This window comes from Aquarana catesbeiana, linkage group LG03 (assembly GCF_042186555.1).
Source record: "Aquarana catesbeiana isolate 2022-GZ linkage group LG03, ASM4218655v1, whole genome shotgun sequence".
In the NCBI taxonomy this organism is placed as follows: domain Eukaryota; kingdom Metazoa; phylum Chordata; class Amphibia; order Anura; family Ranidae; genus Aquarana; species Aquarana catesbeiana.
The window spans coordinates 59,879,876-59,906,353 of NC_133326.1; the positions used below are offsets into that span (position 1 = coordinate 59,879,876).

The following is a 26,478-nucleotide window of genomic DNA, read 5'->3' on the forward strand; positions in this document are numbered from 1 at the left end:
AGTGTGCTTCAGATCATTATCAAGTTGAAAGACTCATATCCAGTTTAACTTCAACTTTTGTACAAACGGCCCCACATTTTTATCAAGTCCACTTTGATATGATGCAGAAATCATAGTTGACTCGATGACTGCAAGCTGCTCAGGCGAAGCCAACGTAAACCCTAACATTCCTGCCACCATACTTCACAGTTGGTATAAGGTTCTTCTCCTAAAATGCTCTTCATTTTACACCATATAGGTCTACTGTTACTGTGGCCAGACATCTTTATCCTAGATTCATCAGTCCACAGCACAGTGTTCCAGAAGGCATGGCCATTGTATATATGTTCAATGGCAAAGTGTATTCATCCGCATGCAGGTTAAATTGGTGCAATCTCTTTCTGATTGTAGATGCATGCACTTTGACACCAACTGTTGAAAGAGTTAGCTGCCGGTCCCGTATTGAAATGATGGGGTCTTTGGAAATTTTTTTTGAATTGTATGGTCAGCTCTTGGGTTGAATTTTCTCAGCCAGCTTGTCCTGGATAAATTAGCAGTCATTTGAAATCAATAACACTTGCAGATTATTTTCCTTTCAGCGGAATGATTTTATGTGTCAGTTGTTAAGGTATATCACCTTTTAACTGTAAGGCACTGCTGAATGAAGATCCAATGTTTGCCTGTTCAAATATGATGAAAAACCCAACAATTTCCATGGGGTGAACTTATGTTCATTTTACTATACATATTCTAGTATTTTAAAACTGGTGACTTTTTGTATGAAAGGGGTTAAACAGTGCTGTAGATGAAGCTAGATTCTAGCTACTAGAGGGTTTTTTATTTCAAGGATTTTTTTGTTTGGTCCAAAAAACATTCTATAGCAGTGATGACGAACCTTGGCACCCCAGATGTTTTGGAACTACATTACCTATGATGCTCATGCACTCTGCAGTGTAGTTGAGCATCATGGGAAATGTAGTTCCAAAACATCTGGGGTGCCAAGGTTCGCCATCACTGTTATATAGGCTCAATTCACTAAGCCATAATATGTATTATTTATCATAACAATCATTCATTTAAACAATACAACTGTTATTTTTAACTTCTATGGCTTTCAATCACTGTGGGGTAGTGTTTGCTGTGTGCCAGCAGTGGGGGCAGTGCCTTGCATTGTTTCCCTTTAACTTTTTAACTTCATTGTCGACATGACATTTTATTTATTCACTCCAGCAGTCCTGCACTGTAAGTGAGGGTACTCTGTGTCAAAGACATTATGTATATATTTTTAGCAGAGACCCTAGAGAATAAAATGGTGATCGTTGCAATATTTTATGTCACATGGTATTTGCGCAGCGCTCTTTCAAAAGCACTTTTTTTGGAAAAAAGACACTTTCATGAATTAAAAAAAATATATACAGTAAAGTTAGCCCAATTTTTTTGTATAGTATGAAAGATGATGTTACGCAGAGTAAATAGATACCTAACATGTCAAGCTTTGAAATTGCACACCCTCGTGGAACGACGCTAAATAACGGTTACCAGGTTAGAGTTACAGAGGAGGTCTTTTCCTAGAAGTATTGCACTCGCTCTAACGATCGCAGCAATACCTCACTTGTGTGATTTGAACACCGTTTACATATGCGGGCACAACTTACGCATGCGTTTTCTTTGCTGCGCAAGCTCGCGGGGAAAGGGGCGCTTTAAAAAAATAAAATGATTTCTTATTTATTTGTTTGTGTTTACATAGGAGACTGGAACAAAGCCATCTCGGGCTTCATTCCAGTCTCACTCTATCTGGCGGAAGTTCCGGATCGTGGATCAGGTCTCCTGGTGGGACGGGAAGCCTGGGAAGAGCGGCAGAAGGCGGCGAGAGGGGGGACGCCCCCTCTCGCTAATTCAGAATAACAGCCGAGTGGCTTTTAGTCGCATCGGTTGTTATCCCTAAAGAGCCGACCGCCCGCTCTAAAAAACGGTACCGGGATGATGCCTGCAGCTGCAGGTATTATCCCGGGATAACCCCTTAAAGTCGAGGCCACATATGTGCGTACGGTCGGCGCTAAGGTATTAAAGTTATTTTATAATGGTAGCCTGGAGCCTCACCGCAAGGGTATTTTTTTTCCTCGACTTCAGCTTTAAAGTAACATTAAACCTTAATTTTTTATTTCTTTTTTTATTAAAATAACAAACATGGTATACCTACCTGCTCTGAGCAATGACTTTTCACAGAGCAGCCCCGATCCTCCTTTTCTGGGTTCCCCCGCTGGTGCTCCAGGCCCCTCCTCTTCAGCAAGTGCCCCATGTAAAGCTGCTTTCCATGAGGGCTCGCTCTCGAGCCACCCTGTCTGTGTCTATTGACACAGCTCGGGCAACCCGGCCCTGCCCCCCGCTCCCTAATCACAGCATTTGATTAGATAATAATTTGTAATTTGATATATTTGTGTGTTGATGTGTCATATGTTGTGTATGGTTTCCTGAGGGGGTCATATTCAAATCCCATAAATTTTTGCATTACATTTGAGATTTACTATTGGGATGGTGCCTTCAGGACATTATATGTAGGGTCATTTTTAAATTTTACCTCCATTTCATAGTATTTTATTACTCCTTTTTAAATCTTAGTTAACCATCATCAGCCCTAATTCATTCTTGCCCTAAAAATCCTGCTTCCCAAGCGTTCAAAAAACGTTTTCAGTAGATATAATATAGGCTTACCTGTAGGTAAAAGTGGTTGTACAGGGTGTACATCCACTTTAAGCAAAGAAATAGTTATTAATGAAAAGACAAGCCCATAGCAGAAATGTTACAATGAAATTTGTCCACAAGGGGGTAACAGGTGCAAAAGGTGAAATTAAGGAACCATATAGGGCAGATTCACTGAAACTGAATTGTGCAAAATCTGGTGCAGCTCTGCAAAGAAACCAACCAGCTTCCGGGTTTTATTGGCAAAGTTTATTTAACCACTTTAGCCCCAGAAGATTTTCCCCCTTAAAGCAGAGTTCCACCCAAAAATGGAACTTCCGCTGTTCAGGTTCCTCCTGCCTAATACAGGTATTTGCTCCCACTTCCGGTGAAAGATCGCCGCAGAACCCTGCGGCGATCTACGCCATGTCCGACCCCTCCTCTGCCCCCCCCCCCCGCTGTTTTCTGTGAGACACACAGGTCCCAGAAGACAGCAGGGACCATTCAACGTGCAGTGCGACTAGAGCATGCACAGTAGGGAACGGGCTGTGAAGTCACTTCCTGATTCTCTTACTAGCAATGCCGGCACCTCCAACCAGAGCTGAGGGACGGGTCAGCTTCGGATGAGGACATTGTGGGCGCCCTGGACAGGTAAGTGTCCTTATTTTAAAAGTTAGCAGCTGCAGTATTTGCAGCTGCTGATTTTTATTTTTAGGCGGAACTCCGCTTTAATGACCAGGCCATTTTTTGCAAAACGGCGTGTGATGCTGTACCCAAAAAAAATTGACGTCCTTTTTTTCCCACAAATAGAGCTTTTTTTTGGTGGTATTTGATCACCTCTGTAGTTTTTATTTTTTGCACTATAAACAAAAAAAAGAGCAACAATTTTATTTACTCGTCTACATATTTTTGGTAAAAAAAAACAAAAAACACAATAAGCGTGTATTGATTGGTTTGCACAAAAGTTATAGTGTCTACAAAATAGGGGATAGATTTATGCCATTTTATGTATTTATTTTTACTAGTAATGGCTGTGATTAGCAATTTTTAGCAGGACTGCGGCGGACAGATCAGACACTTTTGACACATTTTTGGGACCACTGACATTTATACAGTGATTAGTGCTATAAAAATGCACTGATTACTGTGTAAATGTCACTGACAAGGAAAGGGGTTAACACTAGGGGGCGATCAAGGGGTTAAATGTGTTCCCTCATGTGTGTTTCTAACTGTGGGGGGATGGGACTGACTAGAGGAGGAGGCAGATCATTGTTCCTAATTACTAGGAACAGACGATCTGTTTCTCCTCTCCTGTCAGAACGGGGATTTGTGTTTTCACACACACAAATCCCCGATCTGGCTCTCGTGCCCATGATCGTGGGTGGCCGGCGGACATGCATCCCGGCCGTGCAGTGGGCACGCGCACCTGCTATGGCTCTTAAAGGAGCCAATGTACAGTTATGGCGATTCGCGGGAACAAGCTGGTTGCCAAGTGGTTAAACAAGCCGAAGTTAGAAGCTGATTGGCTTCACACAGCTGCACCAGATTCTGAGTGCTCCAGTTCTAGTAAATCTCCATGATATACTTTTCAGTTATTTTAAAATTATCATGTGAAAGAGATCACCTTGATGTAGACAACCTTATCGATGTCTGTTGTGCTAGTTCACACCAGACGCACTTCCGTTCAGTTCCATGTGCTTTTTTCTGCACGAAAAATGCATGCACAAGGTTTTCAATGTATTCCAATAGCTCTAGTTCACACCATGCAGTCAGTTTCCGGTTAGTTTCTGCACCAGAAACTGACTGCATGGTGTGAACTAGAGCCATTGGAATACATTGAAAACACTGTGCATGCATTTTTGTGCAGAAAAAAGCACAAGGAACTGAACGGAACTGCGTCTGGTGTGAACTGGCCCTTAATGTGTTAAAAACTTTATTTCCATATACATTAACTGCAGTAACCTATAGCATTCAAAATAATTCAGAAATGATCTTTTACTGGTTTGCCATCAACAAAGTGAATTCTAATTGGCTCTGCCCTTAAGAATGTTCACTTATGAATTCTTGAATCAGAGTGGGTGTGTCACTAGAGAATGTATACAGGAAACTAAATAATGACCAAAAGTGTTAAATTCACATAGTGGAAGTAAACCAAAGTCTTTCTGTGTTTCCTATTTTTTTATGGAGATACGCTTCAGTTTTAATTTGAAAGTTGCCCAGACAAGGCAGTTTCTGCAAGTCTAAATGTATAAAATGTGTTTATTTATTAGGACAATGGGAGTTCCGCACACCTGCGAATTCCAATTTGTGTGTACTACACACACTATGAAAAAAGAACTCGAGTTAATATTTTCTTTATGTTCATATCATAACTGCAAAATTATCCAAATTCCTTCATCTGTTTTCACTTTGTTAAAGCAAAGCAATATATTTCTTATATCAGTTTTTCAAGGATGCAGCAGCTTTGGAATATGAAGAAAATTGGTCGCCATGCTGTAATCGCTGCTTAACCGATTAACTTCTTCAGGCACCACATGGGCCTAATTAATCTAAAAGGTACTACATTATTACATCACATTAAACACCAAACCCATTTGTTGAAAATGTTATATTTTTAGACAGGGTCAAAAATATTTTCATCTGTGAGTAGTGTTTTTTTCCCACATTTGTTGACTTCTGTTTGTACAAGATCTTGAAGTATGCATTCTACCCAATTGCAAATGTTTAAATTGTGCTTGTTGCCATAACATAAATAAGGACTAAAGAAACACTAAATAGTTACATAGCAGGTGACGTTAAAAAAAGACACAAGTTCATCAAGTTAAACCTATGCACTTATTTATTTTGGTTTCTTTGTATGTATGGATTGCATGTGTTTTTACCAACATTTAGAAAGATATTTACTTAGAAAAATGGTGACGTGTTCAATACTTATTTTACATAGTTACATAGTAGGTGAGGTTGAAAAAAGACACAAGTCCATCAAGTCCAACCTATGTGTGTGATTATATGTCAGTATTACATTGTATATCCCTGTATGTTGTGGTCGTTCAGGTGCTTATCTAATAATTTTTGAATCTATCGAAGCTCCCCGCTGAGACCACCGCCTGTGGTAGGGAATTCCACATCCTTGCCGCTCTTATGCCGCGTACACAGGACCGGACTTTCCGGCAGAAAAGGTCTAATGGAATCATTCTATTGGATAATTCGATCGTGTGTGGGCTTCATCTGACTTTTTCTTACGAAAATTCTGACAGACCTAGAAATAGAACATGTTTTAAAACTTTCCGACGGAATCAATTCCTATCGGGAAAACCGCTTGTCTGTATGCTATTCCGACGGACCAAAAATGACACAAGGGCAGCTATTGGCTACTGGCTATTGAACTTCCTTTTTCTAGTCCCATCGTACGTCATCGTGTTCTAATCGGACTTTGGTGTGATCGTGTGTAGGCAAGTCCGTTTTAGCGGAACTCCGTCAGAAAAAATGTCAGCGTTTATTCTGCATTACAGTAAAGAACCCTCTACTCAGTTTAAGGTTAAATGTATAGGGAAGTTGTGTAAGAAGCTGAGAATCCACTTCACCGATGTTAATTCTTTTGGGCATGAAGGATGCTTAAATTGAAAACAGTAAAATGCAACTATATAGGCAATAGATGCAATTTTACAGTAGTAGTATTGTACACACACCATTAAATATTTCAACGAGATAGAGTTTACTGAGGAACACGTCTCATTATTTTAGGGGTCTTCCAGGTATGTCATGGTTGACTTTTTGGAATGACATTGACATCAACACACTGCGGTATGCAACATTGCCATTTCTTAAAAGCCTCAAGGTTTACCAACAATATTTCATTTAAGCTAGTTTCAAAAGAGGAAGAAGGAGCATAGTGGAGGAGTCACCAGTAATCAATCACTATGCCAACACTAAAGTCAAAAAAATGGTTCTGACTCAAACAACCAGTCTGTATCTACACCATCTAAATGAAAAGCAAAAACAAACAAACTGCTGATGAACATCAATATAGTTGCAAAAACTCCTTACAAAATGTATTGCTATATGGACATCTCAAGTTCAACATGTAATAAAATCTTGGCCAAGAAATGGTTAAAATACATATCAGCCAACACCTCCCTGTTTCATAGATGTTCTTTTGAGAAAGCTGAACCCACAAACATGAGTGCAATCCACATCTTGTTGTGTGTTCATAGCAAAGCTTATTCCCAATCCAAAAAGATACTGTATGAGCAATCTTCCAAATTGTTGTATTATCCAGTGGAGGAATTTAGAACTAAACAGTGGCCTTTAATGTGTGCTCTCTCAATGCTACATCACATAATGGATAAGCCACATATGTGCATCTGTTGATGCTGCTCTCATATGTATATATACATCCAATTGAGTCAATCTTCCATATTCTGTTGTAGATATCTTATGTATGCAGATTGACTAATGCAAACAAGGGAGCACTCTGCGATGCAAAACTGGCTTTTCTAGTGGCAATAAGGGGTTTCTGGACATTTCTCCTGTGCTGTATGTGTAAAGGCTTCAAAGCACCCCAATCCCTTTGCGCAATGACATGCAAGGTCCCTGATTTGTTTCTTCAGACATGCCATCCAAACTTGCAGTATCAAGAATGACTTCAACTTCTGCATAATCACTAGCTCAACTAGTGCTGTTACCCTCCCTTCTGTACTTTCTGATATCAAAACACTGCTTTGGGTATCAAAGTGCCTCCAGAGGCTGTGCATGGGGTAAAGAGATGTAGCCTTTGGGGGATACAACCAATATGAGCAACCCCACAATATGGTTCTTCTCTTACTACAAAACAGCTGTTTAAGCATTAAATCATTTAAACATCAAACATAATAAATAATTCAGGTGCAAATGTACTTTTTAAAATAAGCCTTGGACTAAACACAAAGCAGAATGTTCTTTGTTTTGTCCGGGGAACAGCAAGTTTATATTTCAGGGACAGTATTTTCCTGATAAATTCTCCCACAATGAATGACTAATGTTTAAAGTACATTTTAACAAGGAGCAAAACACAATCTTCTGACTGTTGCATTAACCCAAATATTTCCAAAGCATGGAAAGAACTTTAGCATCATCATCTAGCTGCCATAGTAAAAATGCTAGCCAACAAAATGTTGGCTAAGGGCAGGCAAAAGTTTTAAGTCATACAGCTAGAGTCCAATCGTTAAGAAGGAGTTTAAAATATTGGGAAAGTGAGTCAGACTTCCAGTTAACCTTTGGCAAATGAGATACACAGCTTACAACTGTGATGACATAAAACAGGCAAGGGGATTATTAATTGTATATCCTGAAATATTAAAACTACGTATGATAAATCTGTACAGATCCGGCCAAGCACCAAGATGTTTCAGTTAAGCTTGCAGTAAGGAAGCAAAAGTTCAACCTGCTATGTGATAATTATAGGCGTTTAAATCCTACACTAAAAATGGAAAACATGAATATAATCATGGGAGATGGCTATTGTGGCCAATCAATGAGACAATAACAGGGCCAATTATGAAAAACTGGAAAAAATGAGAAGTGAAGGTTCTGTTAATCGGTTTAAGGGTCAGATATCATTTAGCTAAGCTAAAGTGGCTTAAAGACATTATATGGTGGCTGGCTAACTGCACGCACAATCCAGCAGCCAGATAATCTTTCTAATGGAAAACTGTGATACAACATTTTAGCCATAGGTGAACATGTAAGCTTATGTCTATGGAAGGTGGAGGGGAAGCAATTTGCACACATAACTGACAATGGCCTCTTAATTGGCAGCACTCGGTTGAAAAGAATCCATCTTGCACTACTGATTCTCCCTGCCCCCCTTACAAGCATACAAAATGTCCCTGGTGTAAAAGAAGCCAGATAAGGCGCAGCAGTTGTGTGCTCCAAAGAGACCCAGTTGCTCCCCAGGCCTTGAAGGTACCGGAAGTGGCCAGGGAAGACTTGCACCATTTGCGTTGGCTATGGTTGATGTGAAAATCTCTTTAATATGGAATACCATAATATATTTCAGTGCACAGCTGAAGTTACTGTAACCTTTTAATAAAAGTAATTTGTGAAATACTAACATTTTTATATCCCATTTGTTCCATATTTTTTAAACTAATTCAAAATTCTTATTGATATCTTTATATCAAGTGAGAATTTCAGATGACAAAGAAAGTTGTATCTACAGATCCAAGCCATGACTACATTTAGAGGGATGAATTCCATAATTAATCTGTATACTGATTGTATGTTCCATTGTTAAAGTCATGCATGTGGAGAAAACAAAAAAAGATTTTTTTTGGCAAATATAGCCTATTTTCATAATACTTCTTTATAGTGAGCTTGAGTATTCTCTTCATATCGGTCATCTAAACTTCTTTTACAACCTTGCACACTCCTGTTAATAGAATTAAGAATTATAGACACCACGGATCTAACACTAACCTCTCTATCCCTGTAAAGAAAAAATGAGTATACATACCTTTTTGGAAGCCGATCTGACCCGATCTCTAGCGACAGAAGCTCCGCAGACTACACGGCCAACAACGGCTGTGAAATTAAAGGGAATTAGAGTATGCTGTCCAGTTCTGGGCACCAGTCCTCAGGAAGGATGTACTGGAAATGGAGCGAGTACAAAGAAGGGCAACTAAGCTAATAAAGGGTCTGGGGGATATTAGTTATGAAGAAAGGTTGCGAGCACTGAACTTATTCTCTCTGAAGAAGAGACGTTTGAGAGGGGATATGATTTTAATTCATAAGTACCGTACTGGTGACCCCACAATAGGGATAAAACTTTTTTTGCGGAAGGGAGTTTAACAAGACACGTGGCCACTCATTAAAATTAGAAGAAAAGAGGTTTAACCTTAAACTACGTAGAGGGTTCTTTACTGTAAGAGCTGCAAGGATGTGGAATTCCCTTCCACAGGTGGTGGTCTTAGTGGGGAGCATCGATAGTTTAAAAAAACTATTAGATAGGCCACTGAATGACCGCAACATACAGGGATATACAATGTAATACTGTCATAATCACACACATAGGTTGGACTTAATGGACTTGTGTCTTTTTTCAACCTCACCTACTATGTAACTATGTAAAATAAGTATTGAACACGTCATCATTTTTCAAAGTAAATATTTTTCTAAATGTCGTTAAAAACACATGCAATACAAAGAACACATGTCCATACAAAGAAACCAAAATAAATAAGTTCAGAAATTAAGTAATTCAGTACTAAAATGGAATGAAACAGGGAAAAAGTATTGAACACGCTAACTGAAATTTGTTTAATACTTTGTACAAAATTCTTTGTCGGTAATGACAGCTTCAAGACGCCTCCTTTATGGAGAAACTAGTCGCATGCATTGCTCGGGTGTGATTTTGGCTCATCCTTCCACACAGTCTTCAAATCTTGAATGTTCTGTGGGCCTCTACAATGAACTCTGATCTTTAGTTCTTTCCATAGATTTTCTATTGGATTTAAGTCAGGTAATTGTCTGGATCATTCTAACAGCTTTATTGTCTTTCTTTGAAACCAATTGAGAGTTTCCTTGGCTTTGTGTTTGGGATCATTGTCTTGCTGAAATGTCCACCCTCGTTTCATCTTCATCATTCTGGTAGATGGCAGTAGATTGTTATCAAGAATGTCTTGGTACATTTTTCCATTCATCCTTCCTTCAGTGATATGAAGTTTGCCAGTACTGAATGCTGAAAAACAACCCCACACCATGATGTTCCTATCTCCAAACTTTACTGTTGGTATGGGGGTGTTTTTGGGGGTGATGTGCAGTGTCATTTGACCTCCAAACATGGTGTGTATTATGGCATCCAAAGAGTTGAATTTTGGTCTCATCTGACCGGACAATATTCTCCCAGTATTTCACAGGCTTGTGTAAATGATTACTTATTGTTTTCTTTGAAACAATTGTACCTGCTAATTCCAGATCTTTTCTCAAGCTCTCCACAAGTGGCCCTTGGCTTTTGGACAGCTCTTCTGATAATTCTTTTCACTCCTCTGTCAGAAATTTTGCAAGAAGCACCTTGTCAAGGACGGTTTATGGTGAAATTGTGTTCTTTCCACTTCCAGATTATGCCCCCAACAGTGCTCACTGGAAAATTCAGAAGTTTAGAAATCATTCTGTAACCAATGCCATCAGTATGTTTTGCAACAATAAGGTTGTGAAGGTCTTTAGAGAGCTCTTTGCTTTTACCCATCATGAGATGTTTCTTGTGTGACACCTTGGTAATGAGACATTTTTTATAGGCCATTAGTTGAGACTGAAGCAGCTGATATCAATTTGCACTGACAAGGGGCAGGATTGCTTTCTAATTACTGATAGATTTCAGCTGGTGTCTTGGCTTTCCATTCCTTTTTGCACCTCCCTTTCTTCATGTGTTCAATACCCTTTTCCTGTGTCATTCCATTTTATTACACATAATTTAATTTGTGAACTTATTTGGCTTGCATGGATTGTTACCAACATGTGGGTGGTGACATTTTCCTGTCAATAGCACTTTTAGAAATATATTTACCTAGAAAAATGTCAACGTGTTCAATACTTATTTTACCCGCTGTGTATATATATATATATATATATATATATATATATATATATATATATATATATATATATATAAACACAGTGCTCAGCATAAATAAGTGCACCCCAACAGATTTGTCAGAAAACCTTTACTTTTTTTTCAGAATAAACATTTTCTATGGGACACTATACTACAAACTACTCCTACAAATATGGGCCATTGATTGCAGCAAAGATTTGTTAACTTGCACACACAATAAAGTATTGTTCCTAACAAATTCATCCAAGACCCTGATTGCAAAAATGAATACACCTCAATGAAAGTCTTAGGAGCAAAGCTAAATTTTAGACAACAATATCCTAATAAACAAAAATTCAACTACAGGTAAGTCTAATTATTAATTAAGCAGGTGTCCAGCAGACAGTTGATTATAAAAGGGTGTTACTTAACAAAGAAACTCTTCCCATTTCATGCTGTAAGTAATGGCACCACATTGAGGAGATATGTTACAAGGCCTGAGAAAGAAAATAATTTCTTTACAAAAGAAAGGTGAAGGCTACAAGAAGATCAGCAAAGCTTTACTTTACACTCAGAATACTGTAGCAAAAGTGATACAAAAATTTAACAAAGATGGAACTGCAACCATCTCACAGAGACGTACAAGCCGTCCACAGAAGGTAACACCTCGAAAGGAGCGTCTTCTGATGAGAAGGGTTGAAGAAAATGCAAGTTCACTGCAGTTAGCTAAAGAAGTAGAAAGCCAAACGGTTGATTGTTTCCCATGACACAATATGGCATACACTGCAGAGGAATGGCATGCATGGGAGTCGTCAACGAAGCTTCTCCTAAAACCTGTGCACAAAAAAAGCTCACCTAGAATTTGCCAGAGTCCATGCTATAAAAGAAGAAGACTACTGTTTTTGGAACTGATGGCTTCAAAACTGTGTGTCACAAAGGTGAGGAGTACAAAGAAACATGCATGGTGCCTACAGTGAAACATGGTGGTGGCAGTGTCCTTCTGTAGGGCTGCATGGGTGCTGCTGGTTTGGGGGAGCTGAATTTCATTGATGGTATCATGAATTCACAGATGTACTTCTCTATATTGAAAGAAAAGGGGCTACCATCACTCCGTGCCCTTGGTTGTCGTGCACTTTTCCAACATGACAATGATCCAAAACACACAGCTAAGGCCCCTGTTGCATTTCTGAAGAAGAGCAGGGTGTGAGTGAATCAGTGGGCAAGTATGTCTTCTGATCTGAACCCAATCGAACACCTATGGGGAGTTCTGAAGAGACATGTTGGGCATCACACTCCATCCAGCATCCAGGCTCTAAAAGAGGTGGTTCTCGAAGAATGGAAAAAGATAGATGTTGCAATATGTCACCGTTCATTCAATGCCTAGAAGACTTCTTGCTGTCCTTACAAATCATGATGGTTATACAAAATACTAGATGTAGTAGTTTTTGTTGTGGAGTGTATTGATTTCTGCATCAACTAATTTGAGTAAAACTGAAGATTTTGTAATCTAAGTTATATTATTAACCTTACTTCTTTCATGTAATGAGCTAAACAAATATTCTATAAAACTCAGTTTTGTCAAAAGTTTGGAAATTGTTCTGGTGTTTATTGAGATATTGAAAGCGGTGTACTCATTTATGCTGAGCACTGTGTATATATTCAGTGTAAATTCCTTTCTTTTTTGTTCTTTTAATAGGGAAGCAGGTGGACTGGCAGAATCACCAGGCATTTCACACAAAGGAAGCAATACAAAGAAAACAGGATACTTTTTAACACAAGTATGTGGTTCAACGGGCATATATCAGGAATATGAAATGTCGGGGTAGCATAGTCTTTAACTTCAGGTTAATCACTAATTAAATTAAAATAACATATTCCAATATATTTTTTACTAACAAACACATGTAGAAATGACATATGTGAACCTATTGAAATCCAGGAGCCACATTTAATGCATCCAATATCTCACATACAAGAGAGTCATTATTCAGTGTTAAAAAATTATCCTTTATTTGGCGCAAATGGAAGATAATTAAGAATGTGCAATTAAGAAACACATCTTCTCTTCCTTCGTTTGTAGGCACTCCTGCACTGCGGCCTCAAGTCCCAAGTTCCTTCTTGATAAGCAAGAAGGAAGACTGCTGTCTGTTATCCAGGATCTTCTAGAACTGTTCCAGGTACAAAAGGGAGAACCCAGGTCTGTTCTGAAAATGGGCACTGTATTAGCATTCCTGAACAAAGTCTGAGTTCAAGTATGACATAGCATGGTCTGCACTGGAATCCCAACTGGAAACTGTGCACTCATGACTCAGGCTTAGGAGTTTCTGTACAGGTACATTTAATATGCACATTCATTTTATGTAAGAAACATTAAATAAACTCAAGTAGTTTTATACCAGGGTATGAGATGAATTTTAGTACATCAGGTCATTCAAGGTTAAAAAGCTATTCCATGAATAATCTACTATCTGATTTATTTTTTCCTAGTCTAGCTATAAACATTAGATGAAGGTCAGATATTAACAAATGACCCAATCAGCTTTCAGTCTTCTCCCCATTAAGTCCTGCTGAGAATGGCTAAAGCAATTTGGGTGAAACAAAGAAGTTTTGATGTTGTTGGGTCCTGCTGAAATCCCAGAATAAAAACATAATCATCTAAACATCAAGCGGTTCTAAACCCAAAAACAAAAATTATTTATATTTCAGCTTATCAATGCTTAGTTGTGGTGGATGTATTCGTTTTTGTTTTTTTAAGCTTTATTCCTTCATTTTGACTTGGTAATACAGCCAGTAAGTCTTACATTTTTCAACTTCCTTTAACAGACCAAGCTGTCCAGCCAAAGTGACAATTGGGTGTTGGAACAAACCATTTAACACTAATGCCCTGTACACACGGTCGGATTTTCCAATGGAAAATGTGTGATAGGACCGTGTGCAGGCTCCATCACACATTTTCCATTGGAATTTCCGACACACAAAGTTTAAGAGCTCGCTATAAAATTTTCCAACAACAAAATCCATTGTTGGAAATTCCGATCATGCGTACACAAATCCGACGCACAAAGTGCCACACATGCTCAGAATAAATTAAGAGACGAAAGCTATTGGCTACTGCCCCGTTTATAGTCCCGACGTACGTGTTTTACGTCACCGCGTTTAGAACGATCGGATTTTCCAACAACTTTGTGTGACCGTGTGTATGTAAGACAAGTTTGAGCCAACATCCGTCTGAAAAAATCCATGCATTTTGTTGTCCGATCAATGTCCGATCGTGTGTACAGGCCATAAGGCTCGGTTCACACTGCAGCGATGTGGGAACCCTACGAATCCAGTGCGGGTTCCCGAATCACATACAACTCACACTGCCATATGCGAACTGCTGAGAGTCTCAATAGAAAGCTAATGACACCCCCAAATCAGTTTGCATATCTCAGAGCGAACTGCAAATTCAGACAGGAATCAGATCGCATGGGTCTGAACACCCATGCGATCTGATTCTGCTGCGGACCAAACAAGGGTCCTGTGCGAGTTTGGCCCGAATGCGATGCAAATTCAGCCATACTATCTGTATGGCTGAGTTCCCATCGCACAGACATTGCATGTGAACTGGCCCTAACAGTGGCCAGCTTACAATAATCAGCTTTAATTCATTCATGTAAAACCTTTATCCCAAAAGGAAGAAAAAATAATTTGCTATAACTGGAGCCATCCTAAGACAGGAAGTGTGAAAATAAAGAGGAAAAAAAACGTAAAAAATAAAACTAATGCAGCCACCACAATTAAGAATTGGTAGCTCTTATTCTCTCTTGTGTTACACATACAAACTAAAGTGTTTTACATTATTCTATTGATTGTAGAACCTTTAGGGAAAAAAAACTAAATGTCAATATCACAAAAATAAATATGAAAGTTGTTTCTCTGTGTGAAAAAGAATGTGTTTAGAAAAAGAACACAATTTAACTTTAGTTGACTTCTCTGTACAGATTTTTATGCTATAAGGCATGGAAAAATATAATTCACTTGGGTACAAGTTGGCGCTACGCACCATCATCGTGACATGTCATTAGCATTAGATCATTTAGTCACCTGGGAGCATAGAAAAATAAATCCCCTATAGTTGATTTTTAGTACTGTAGATCATGCGGCACACCCTTATAATACTGTGTGAAGCCTAATATATTACAAACATTTAAGCCCTTATTCCTTTTGAATACAGAAGCAGGGACAACTTCACTGGGGAGAACAGAGCAGATTATTCACTGCTGGCCAGTGGTACATTGTTCTGTTATGGCCAAAGAATGACTTTATTTTTGGATGATATATATATATATATATATATATATATATATATATATATATATATATATATATATATATATATATATATATATATCTATCTATCTATAGGAGAGATGTGAACCACATAAACACGTCACAAGACTAACAACATAAAAGTAGACCTGACGTGTGCCCTGGTCTGCTGGACGGTAAACCAAGAGAAGGGGGCATACCCAAGATAAGTGAGTGGATTGATGTAGAGGAAGTGTATTCAAGAGAAGTGCCCTGAGAAGGGGAATGGGTGGGTGGGTACCGCACACTGGAACCGACAAAAGACCACTGTGGGTGGTCAGCCTAAATACCCCCCCCGGGCTCCTCCCATAATTTCAGGCCACCATACTGGCCTTCCTTTTTATGGTCGGAGCCCTATGACCAGAGAGATGTGAACCACATAAACATGCCACAAGACTATAAGCATAAAGTAGACCTGAAGTGTGCCCTGGTCTGCTGGACGCTATGCCAAGAGAAGGGTGCAAAACACTTGGATAGGGAGGTAATTATTTAATTGAGCTGGTAACGTACTACAGGGCAAGCTTGCTGGAGGCTTGAAATATTTCTTCTTGCGTATTCAGAAGGTTTTGGGCAAAGCAAGCAGATTTCCACCTGTCCATTTTCTTGATGACATGGTCCGGTACCCCGTGTTGTGATGCTGCTGACGTTGCTCTGATCCGAAAGGAATGTCCAGATTATTGGCTGGGGTCAAGGCCTAAGTTAAGCAAGAGGATCCTAATGTGTCTGATGAACTAGCTACCACTCAGAGGGTTGGTAAGGAAAGGTAGCAATGGGCTAGACTCCGATAGGTCAGGCAGATGAGATAATGACTGGTCTAGAATGGCCACTGGGCAACAGGCGTTGTGAGTCTGGAATAGCTTGATATCTTCCCCGGGACTGGACACTAGGATGGCGTGAATCTGATGGTGTGTCAAACGGCTTCTGAGTAGTACCTAACAGCCTGGGCTGGTGACGGTGAACTCGCTCGGACGTAAGAAGCCATAAAAGGCCAGGTAGATAGCTGCTTGAATGACCAGGCTGGGCAGTAACCCCAAGGGGGAATGTGACAGGATGGTAGACATGTCTCTGAAGGTGGTGCCGGGTTGGCGCTTGCTACTAGTTTGGGGTTGCTGCCTGTGGATACCGCGTAGGATGGTTTTGACTGCGTGGGCAGAATACAAGGATGGCTTGGTAGGGTCCTGTAAGGAGACGAAATGCTGGATGCCAGCTAAGTAGAGTCTGATGGTATTATGTAATAGAGCCAGCTGCGTGTGGCAGTATGATATGAAAGCCAGGATGTGTTTAAGATCTCCCAACACTGCCCCGGGGTTTAGGGCTAGGAACCTGTCGTAGGAATTCCAGGCAGTACAATAGGCCTTCAGGGTGTTGCGGGATAACGACTGATTTAGAAGGTGGGTTGCATCGTGTAGGTGTTGTTTTAATCCAGTGTCAGCTGTGACCAAGGTGGGATAAGAGATGTGGTCTGGTCGGCTCCAGGTTCCTACGAAACGATTGACGCAAAGTTAAAGCGGGATAGTGCGTCGGCCAAGACATTGCACTTGCCCGTGATATAGATGCAGTGCACTTTGAACTGATGCTGCAGGGATAGTTGCACCAGCCTGAAGTACATGTTGGCTAGCGATTTGGACCTGCCTTTATTTATGATATTGGCTGTGGCTTGATTGTCTGTGGCAAACGTCACTGTTTGCCCTGCCCAGGTGCTGCCAGACTTGAGCTGCAGCCACAATGGGGGTAGAGTTCGAATAGTGAGAAGGACTGACTGAACCCGAGGATCAGGAGGATTTCTGGTGGCCATGGCCCTACAAGCAATGATGGCCAAAAATTGCCGCAAAGCCTGTAGAGGCTGCGGCGTCCGTGGCTACCCGAGGTGAAGAAGAGGATGCTGACGGAATGAACATAGATATGCCATTCCTGTTTGTGAGAAATTCGTTCCACATTGACAAATCCGCTATTGCTGCTGTGTCTAGTCTAGGAATTTGGTCGGGATCTTGCGAGAGGAAAACTAAGAGGGGCGAGATGAAGGACCGCTCCTAAGGGATGATTCTCATGGTGAAATCGAGCATGCCCAGCAAAGATTAAGCTGTCTCTTGGTGCACCCTCGAGTAAGGGTAAAGGTGTGAACGACTGACCTGATACGGGTCAACTTGTCGGGAGGCAGGCTGGCGTGACGCCCAAGCAGGTGATGGACTGTGCCAGGCTTTCCACTTTATTCTCTGCTATGGGCACATTAAAATTACCCCTCTTAAGCTGTCTACATCTACTGGGGGCTCACCAAGTTTTTCGAAGAGCAGAAAGTCATCGGATGACTTTCTGGCAATGTGCCTGTGACAGGGTCCAGGAAAGGGACTGGGCAAAAGTATCGAACAGCCACGGGCTGTGTGTTTTTTTGTTTTTTTTTTTATATATGACCAAAGGTCAATTTGGTGGCAAAATAATACAAGCCTTTCCACTTGATTCCCTATGCCAGTGATGGCGAACCTTGGCACCCCAGATGTTTTGGAACTACATTTCCCATGATGCTTCACTACACTGCAGAGTGCATGAGCATCATGGGAAATGTAGTTCCAAAACATCTGGGGTGCCAAGGTTCGCCATCACTGCCCTATGCCATCCGAGAGGGATGGCTCGATGGGCAGTAATTTGAAAGCATCTGAGATGTCCGCTTTGGACTGCGAAGCGCCTACTCCTATGCTAATGATGGCTTGAATGGCTAGGTCGGCCGACGAATACTTAAGGGAAAATTCTTCTGAGGGTATTAGGGAGTTCAAACTTGGGATGTGAGAACAATAAGGCACAGACAAATCATACACTAACGAAGTTTATTAGAATACATGCCCTCGGCAAGTCCAACAGGGCTGACGCGGTGAAAGTAGACTTGGAAAAGGGGCGATCGTGTACCCTCGGTCCAGTTTGGTTTGTAACAAGAGGCCGATGGCTGACTCGTTGATGGTAGCTGGGAGTAGGTTCTTGCATTTGTGGGTCGTGTTTGGCAGTGTGATAAGGCTGGTGTGGAATCCTGAGGTGCATCCCTGCATGAGAAAGGCGGCCAGGGAGAGGGTCGAGTGGGAGGATAGGTAGAACCCGGCATGCATGCGGCCTAGTCATGATGTATGTAGCTGCTTAATGCCGCACGTGACTTTGGGATGTACTTTATGGCATGAGAGGCAAACATGAAGGAGCTTACAGTGAGTGTAGTTGCAAGTGCCGATGCTTTTTTTGGAGCTGAGCAATAGTCGAGGATATAGACTGCGGAGAAGCCAGGGTGCCAGGTTGGGCTGTCGCTGGTGGTGGGGATAGCAGCCTAAAAAGCTTGGCTTTCCTGGCTGTGGCAGGGTAGGAAATACCCCTGCGCCGCAGCTCTGCTGTGAGCTTGGGGATGGTCCAAACTCTGGCAGGTTGAGTGCTGCCGCTTTCTGAACCCATAGAGGGTGATGGAGGGGCAGAGGTGAAGTCTTCGCTGTCGGCCTGCGACATGGCTTCAGCTAAAAGACAAGGAGAGGGGAAGTGCATATGTTAAGAAATGTCTGAGAATAGATGAATGGCCGATTTTCCACTGGAGAAGATGAGTGGCCGATTTGAGAGCCACTTGCAGATGTGCTTGCAACGATTGCAAGTAAGCAGCCTTATCAGGAAGGCGAAAATAAAGATAGGGGAATTTGAGTATGTAGGAATGACCGACCGCAACAAACATACGAATAGATGGAGTGAGTTGTGTATGTTATGCCCCTGATTTGAGTAATGTAAAGCCGAGGATCTGAATCATGTCCGCCGCAATGTCACGCCGATGCGACTAGATTCGGATCAGGCTGAAGAGTGAGTAAATAGTGTGGTGTGTAGAGCCGCGGATCTGAACCATTGTGCCGCTGCGATGTCACGCCGATGCGACAAGATTCACATCGGGCTGAAGAGTGAGTAAATGGTGTGGAGTGTAGAGCCAAGGATCCGAATCATTGTGCCGCTGCGATGTCACGCCAATGCGACAAGATTCAGATCAGGCTGAAGAGTGAGTACATGGTGTGGTGTGTAGAGCCGAGGATCCGAATCGTTGTGCCGCTGTGATGTCATGCCAATGCGACTAGATATGGATCGGGCTGAAGAGTGTGAGGGGTGTGGTATGTAGAGCCGAGGATTTAAGACATTATGTCACTGGTGCCACTAGATTCGGTACTGGCTGAAGTGTGAGTGAGTGGCGCGGATACGAATCGTTCGTGCCGCCGATGTGACTTGATACAAATTGGTCTACGCAGTAGGCTGACACGAGTCGTTACGTTGCCAGTGCGACTGGACTCAATGGGGTGTGAATATTTTACGACTGGGTGTTAGTGATTTTTGAGAAACCGACTAGGTACGGATACATGCGAATGACACGTTAAGTTAATGAAGCAGTGGGGATAAGGCAAGGAACTATGACATGTGGTAACGACAGTTTTATGAATGGGGAACATGATAGACAATGGTTCGAAAGTATGTAATGTATCTGATACGAATCGGTTTGCAAAGAAAGATGACTCCGATACAAATCGATTATAAATGTATGAAATGAATCCGATACAAATCAGTAGCAAGAAGTATCAAATGGATCTGGTACGAATTGGTTGTAGAGTATATGCCACCCCTTGCTCTGAAACCGAACACATACCAACCACCCAACCCCCCAGGCTAATCCAGGTGCAGGCAAGGCACCAGGTGGGTCTAATTACCACCTCAATTAGCCACAGAACCCGTACAAACAATACATGCTCATCTCCAAATGGATAAAAAACAGCAACCCCATGGACAGTGAATCCTATAACCAGTGAAGCCTATGTCGAGTGATATCGGACAACAACCGATAGCGGCTCGGACGCTTGCATCATCAAATGAATCGTATGTTTTGTAGATGGGATGACAAGTAAGGCAGAAGAAACCTATGAACGTACTACGCCTGTGCCAAATGATATCGGGACATGACCGACAACAACTCAGAGGCAGGTTTTTTAACGAAAGGAATGCGGGATAGGAAGCATAACGAATGGCAAGATTTGCATATGTTACGAAAAGGTTTGAATCCTACCTGCAACAGTGAGTGGGAACCACCGACAAAGACCACGAATGGAGAAGCCGCAACGCACTTGCGATCGAATGCACAGACTCACGAACATGATGTGACCCAGGAAGAGCTTCCTAGTGATGTGTAGTACCGTGCACTGGAACCGACAAAAAACCACTGTGGGTGGTCTGCTTAAATACCCCCCGGACTCCTCCCATACTTTAAGGCCACCATACTGGCCTGAAATTATATAGATATATATCTATCTATAGATATATCTATAGATATATCTATAGATAGATATATATAGATATATCTATCTATAGATATATCTATAGATATATCTATAGATATATAGGTCGATCTATATAGATATATATAGATATATATCTATCTATATATATATATATATATATAGATAGATATAGATCTATATATATAGATCTATATCTATCTATATATATATATATATACACACACTGTATATATAGGATCTTCAAATAGTTTCTGCACTTTTATATATGTAATATAACTGGCAATGATTGATCTTTCTTGATCGCCTTTAATTCACTGTTATCTCTTTAGTTTTGGCAGTAATAAGTATTAAATTATTTTCCATACACCATTCAACCAAATGTTGAATTTCTTGCCTATAAGCTGTCTCATTATTATTTTCTATGAGTCCATCTAAAGTGGTGTCATCAGCGGGGCTGCTGTTAGAAATCACGAGGCCCCATTCAGCCTACCTGAAAGGCCCCCACCACCGAAAATTTTAAAAGGATATTTTCACTAAAAGTACACTAAAATCATTATTAGTGGACACAAACTTAACATAACTTACAAAATATGCCAGGGTATGCAAACTTTTGAGCACAATTGTATATTTTTGAAGCGTATCAAGCACCTTTTGCTATTCGCGCTATTCAATGCCTCAGGAGGTATTGAAGCCACAGATCAGCATGATAACTGGGCAACCACGTTTTCCAAAGTAGAATGGCTGCTTCTTCTCGGCACAGATTTCCTTTAACAAAGGCTATTCTGGGTATGCTAGACCACCAATTGTGTATAACTGTCTCTTTTAATATGAATGCATCAGGATGCAATTAATAACAAACTGAAACAGAAAGTCTGACAATTCACATTAGAAAAGCTCTGCTGCTTACTTTATGTGAGATTAGGAAAATATATACAGTTTGTGGTTTAATGTTACAGCCAAATGTAGTACGGGTTCAGTGCAGTTCTGAGTTTCAGATTATGCTACACTCTGGGGTTGATTTACTAAAGGCAAATACATACCTCCTAACTTTTTGAGATGGGTACCCAGCGACACCAATAAGCAAAAGTGTATAGACCTAAGGGCACACTCCCTGCCACAACCCCTTAAAGGAGAATTAAGCAAAAAAAAGATTAGTTGTTTAATTCTCTTGCCACTAATGGACAATCCCCATAGGAAGCTTCACTGGTCCACAGTACAGTACCCAAAATAAGGGAAGGATCGCACTCTTCCCCAGAATTATCGCCCGATTTCACCATGGAACACGGATCTGAAACTCTTTGCTAAAATCCTTGCCAATCACCCTAAACACCTCCTTTCCCAGATTATTCACCCTGACCAGACAGGCTTCATAATTGGTCTCGAGGCTAGAGACAACTCTATAAGGGCGCTTCAGCTCATTCATTGGGCCCGTATGTGTGACCATTTACCTCCTTATCTGATCCTTTCCACTGACGCTGAAAAAGCATCCAATCGTGTAGACTGAGACTTTTTTAATGCTGTACTGGTAAGGTTGGGGCTTGATCCTCACATGTTGTGCTGGATTTTGGTGCTATATACATCCCCTACTGCACAGGTTAAGGTAAATGGTTGCCTATCCCCAGTGCTCTCCATCTGAAATGGCACGAGACTGGGGTGCCCGCTCTCTCTCTGTCTGTTCACACTGGTCTTGGAACCGCTGCTCCTGAAAATTCAAGATAATCTGATTATTAGGGTTCTCTATGGGTTCTATGGAACACAAGCTCTCTGCATATGCGGACAATGTCCTTTTTCATGTATTGGACCCCCTTGTCTTGTTGCCTAACCTGATGGAAGAACTGTCCGCTAATAGTCAAGTGACCAATTTTTGGATTAATTATGCTAAATCTGAAATTCTGTCGATCACCATCCCTCCAACTCTTGCCACTACTTTAAAGGGGGCTTTTCCCTTTTGTCTGGGTGTCCCCTCTATGTAACACCTGGGCATTCAACTTACTGATTGCCTGGATACCCTGTATGTACATAATTATGCTCCCCTACTTAAGAAGATTCACCAAGATCTACAATCTTGGGATAGGGTGTCCTTTACATGGGTCAGCCGCACAAATATTATTAAGATGACAATATTGCCCCGTATATACTCTTTTACCTGCAGATGGTACCTGTGCCCCTACCTCAGCGCTTCTTTACCAAGTTTGTTTGGAAAGGCAAGAGACCACAGCTTGCCATGGCATTGTTGTAGCAGTCAAAACGGATGGGTGGCCTGGGTATACCTGATGTTTTCCAATATTACCGAGCAGTTGCGCTTCAGAGGATTCCTAATTGGAGGTTTCATGTTTCCTCAAAGTTATGGGTTCCCTTAGAAAAAACGATTGCTGGCCGCATTTTGTCATACACTCCATGGGTTCCTCCAGAGGATAGAGGCCTCTCTGTCTGGGTGTCCCCATTGACCACTCATTCCCTGAAAGTTTGGGATAGACTCAACACATCCCTGGCTTTGGCACCCCCAATACCGCCGTTGGCGCCGGTGTGAGGATTCCCATGGTTTCCTCCTGGTGAGCAACGGTCATTTTTTGGACCCTGGGTGAGCGATGGTGATGTCAGCTTGTCTCGTTTTATGGAGGGCCATAGACTAGTCCCACTTGCTACTCTCAGAGATCGATATGGCAGCTTCCCTTTTGATTTCTGGAGGCATCGCCAGCTTGCTGATTTTATTGCATCGCAACGCCATGCCTCTCAGATTAGGTCTACACTTACAAACTTTGAAAGTTTGTGGGCTGCTAAAGACTCCCTTACTCATATGATTTCAGTCCTCTATAAACTGCTTGCTGTAGCTAAGCCTAAACCTTTCTTTGTTAGGGAATGGGAGTGTGACCTCTGGTGTGGGTTTACTGATGAGCAACTGCACCATTTATGCCACTTGACTCACTCGAGTTCTGTGGACTGCAAGACACAAGAGAATAATTATAAGCTGTTGTGGAGATGGTATCCGGTGCCAGGCTCCCTTGCTAAAATCTATCCCTCGACCTCCGATTTATGTTGGAGGGGATGTGGCCAGAGGGGAACATTCCTACATATATGGTGGGTTTTCATGCAAGCTTCTCTGCCCTTTCTTTGGAGGGGACAGAGGACCTGTCCAGGTAGATCGAATATCTGGGACAGTGGGGGGCTTTACATATGTTATGTCGTGCTGGCTTTTCTCACTGTTATCATCAATGTTATTTATTGGTCTTGCGACTGGAGATAATTATTATTTCTCTTTGTTTTTGTACTGCTTAAAAATGTTAAATAAAGATTATACAAAAAAAAAGATTAGTTTAACACACAAGTGCTTTTTTTACCACTACTATTCCTTATTACTGGCTTGTGAACTTTACAAAAGCAGCAATTTAGAAATTGGATGAAAGGTCTAGCACTGTGAAACACTTTTTTAAAGATAAATATTGCATTTTATATACATCTTTATAGATCAGACCAAAATGAGGGACAAATGAAGAGGTAAGAGGGACAGAGGGACTTTGTTTCAAATGAGGGCCAGTCCCTCGAAATCAGGGACAGTTGCGAGCTATGCAAATAGAATGTGGACTTTGCAAGTCCACTTGTAATATGGAAGGGCATTTGCTGCAGAGCTTAATAAATGAGGGGAAGCCTTGCTGACTTCCATCATCTAATCATGTGCAAGCAAAAATGCTGTTTTTTTTTTTCCTTGCATGTGATTGGGTATTCTTTGTAAAGTGAAGCTTTGCCTCACTAAGCTCTGGCACAAATACCCTTGCAGAGTGCACAGTCTATATGTCTTTAGTAAATCAACCCCTATGGCTCATATTAAAATCACCCCAACAAGAAACCATAGTCTGGTCCTGGCAGATTGTTTCTAGAACCCAAGTTAAATGGAATTTTTAGATTTTTTCCAAAAATGTCTTCTTCATAGTTACATTTCACAGAAATGTTCCCATTAATCTCCCATGCACACTATGTCACCGAAAAGAAAAATATATATGCTGTACATCTAATTCTAGCATACTGGTTTTATTGTTTTTTTTCCGACTTCACACCTTTGCATTATATTAAATTACCCGTTAACCTGCCTTACATCAAGGCATCTCATTCATTTTATTTTGTCCGCCAAAAAACACCTCAGCACACTGCATGTCACACCTGACCATTTTTTAGCAATGTAACACACAACAATGTTCGATGGTGCATTCTGCTGTGCTGCAACACAGGTGTGTTACCAAACATGTGCAATGTGCATTACCAAAGCAGATAGAGAGAGGATGGTACGCTGCACTGGCTTCAGGGAGTACAGAGCAACTCCCTTCCTACTAACACTGTGAGGTGGTCTGTGAGTGCTGCTAGTGTAGTTGATCACAGAGGGCTCAGATTTAAACAAAAATAAGTAAACCATTATTTTATCACATCTGCAGCATGAACACTGATTAGTTTTTTTTACTTGTTCCAACTGTAGGAGTCCCAGAACACCTAGTTACCAACTAAATGAGTTTACACAGTGAGATGGACTGACCGTTTTAGTACAAAAATGTAAAAAATGGCAGATAGGCCGTGCCCCCTCATATATATTTACATGCAGAATTTTTAGTTCTACCACAGTGTATCTTTGGGTCAAATAACTCTATTATTAAGATTACAAGATACACAGCATAATAGGATAACAGGCAACATAGAAAATTCTGTGTCACTCTTAGAAAAATAGAACAAAAGAAAAGAGACATGAGATTTATACAGTACCGTGCAATAGTTTTAGGCATGTGTGAAAAAATGCTGTAAATTAAGAATGCGTTCAGAAATAGAAGTGCTAATCGTTTTTTTTAAGCAATTAACAAAATGGAAAGTAAATGAACAGAAGAGAAATGCAAATCAAATCAATATTTGGTGTGACCACCCCTTGCTTTCAAAACAGCATCAAGTCTTCAATTCTTCTAGGTACACTTGCACACAGTTTTTGAAGGAACTCAGCAGGGAGCTTGTTCCAAACATCTTGGAGATCTAACCACAGATTTTCTGTGGATGTAGGCTGTCTCAATTCCTTCTTTGTATGTAATTGCAGACAGACTCCATGATGTTGAGATCAGAATTCTGTGGGGCCAAACCATTATTTCTAGGACTCATTCTTCTTTACACTGAAGATAGTTCTTAATGACATTGGCTGCATGTTTGCCCTGCTGGAGAATAAATCTGGGGCCAATTACATGCTTCCCTGATGGTATGGCAAGATGGATAAGTATCTGCCTGTATTTCTCAGCATTGAGGACACCATTGATCCTGACCAAATCTGCAACTCCATTTGCAGAAATGCACACCCAAACTTGCAAGGAACCTCCACCATGCTTCATTGTTGCCTACAGACACTCTTTATTGTACCGCTCTCCAGTCTTTCAGTAAACAAACTGCCTCCTGCTACAGCCAAATATTTCACATTTTGACTCATCAGTCCAGAGCACCTGCTGCCATTTTTCTGCACCCCAGTTCCTATGTTTTCATGCATAGGATATGGAAACAAGGCTAAGTGACTGAACTATGCATGAAAACACAGGAACTGGAGTGGCATATGTTGGCATAATAGTGTCACTGGAGAAATATTATACTAGGGTTAAAAGT

The 26,478-nt window shown here is 41.0% G+C and overlaps 1 protein-coding gene across 2 annotated transcripts in view; it reads right to left on the reverse strand.

Moving 5' to 3' along the window:
• Positions 1-26,478, reverse strand: part of ADAMTSL3 (ADAMTS like 3) — a 754,066-nt gene that overhangs the window by 651,062 nt on the left and 76,526 nt on the right. The gene's annotated exons all lie outside the window — the stretch shown is intronic.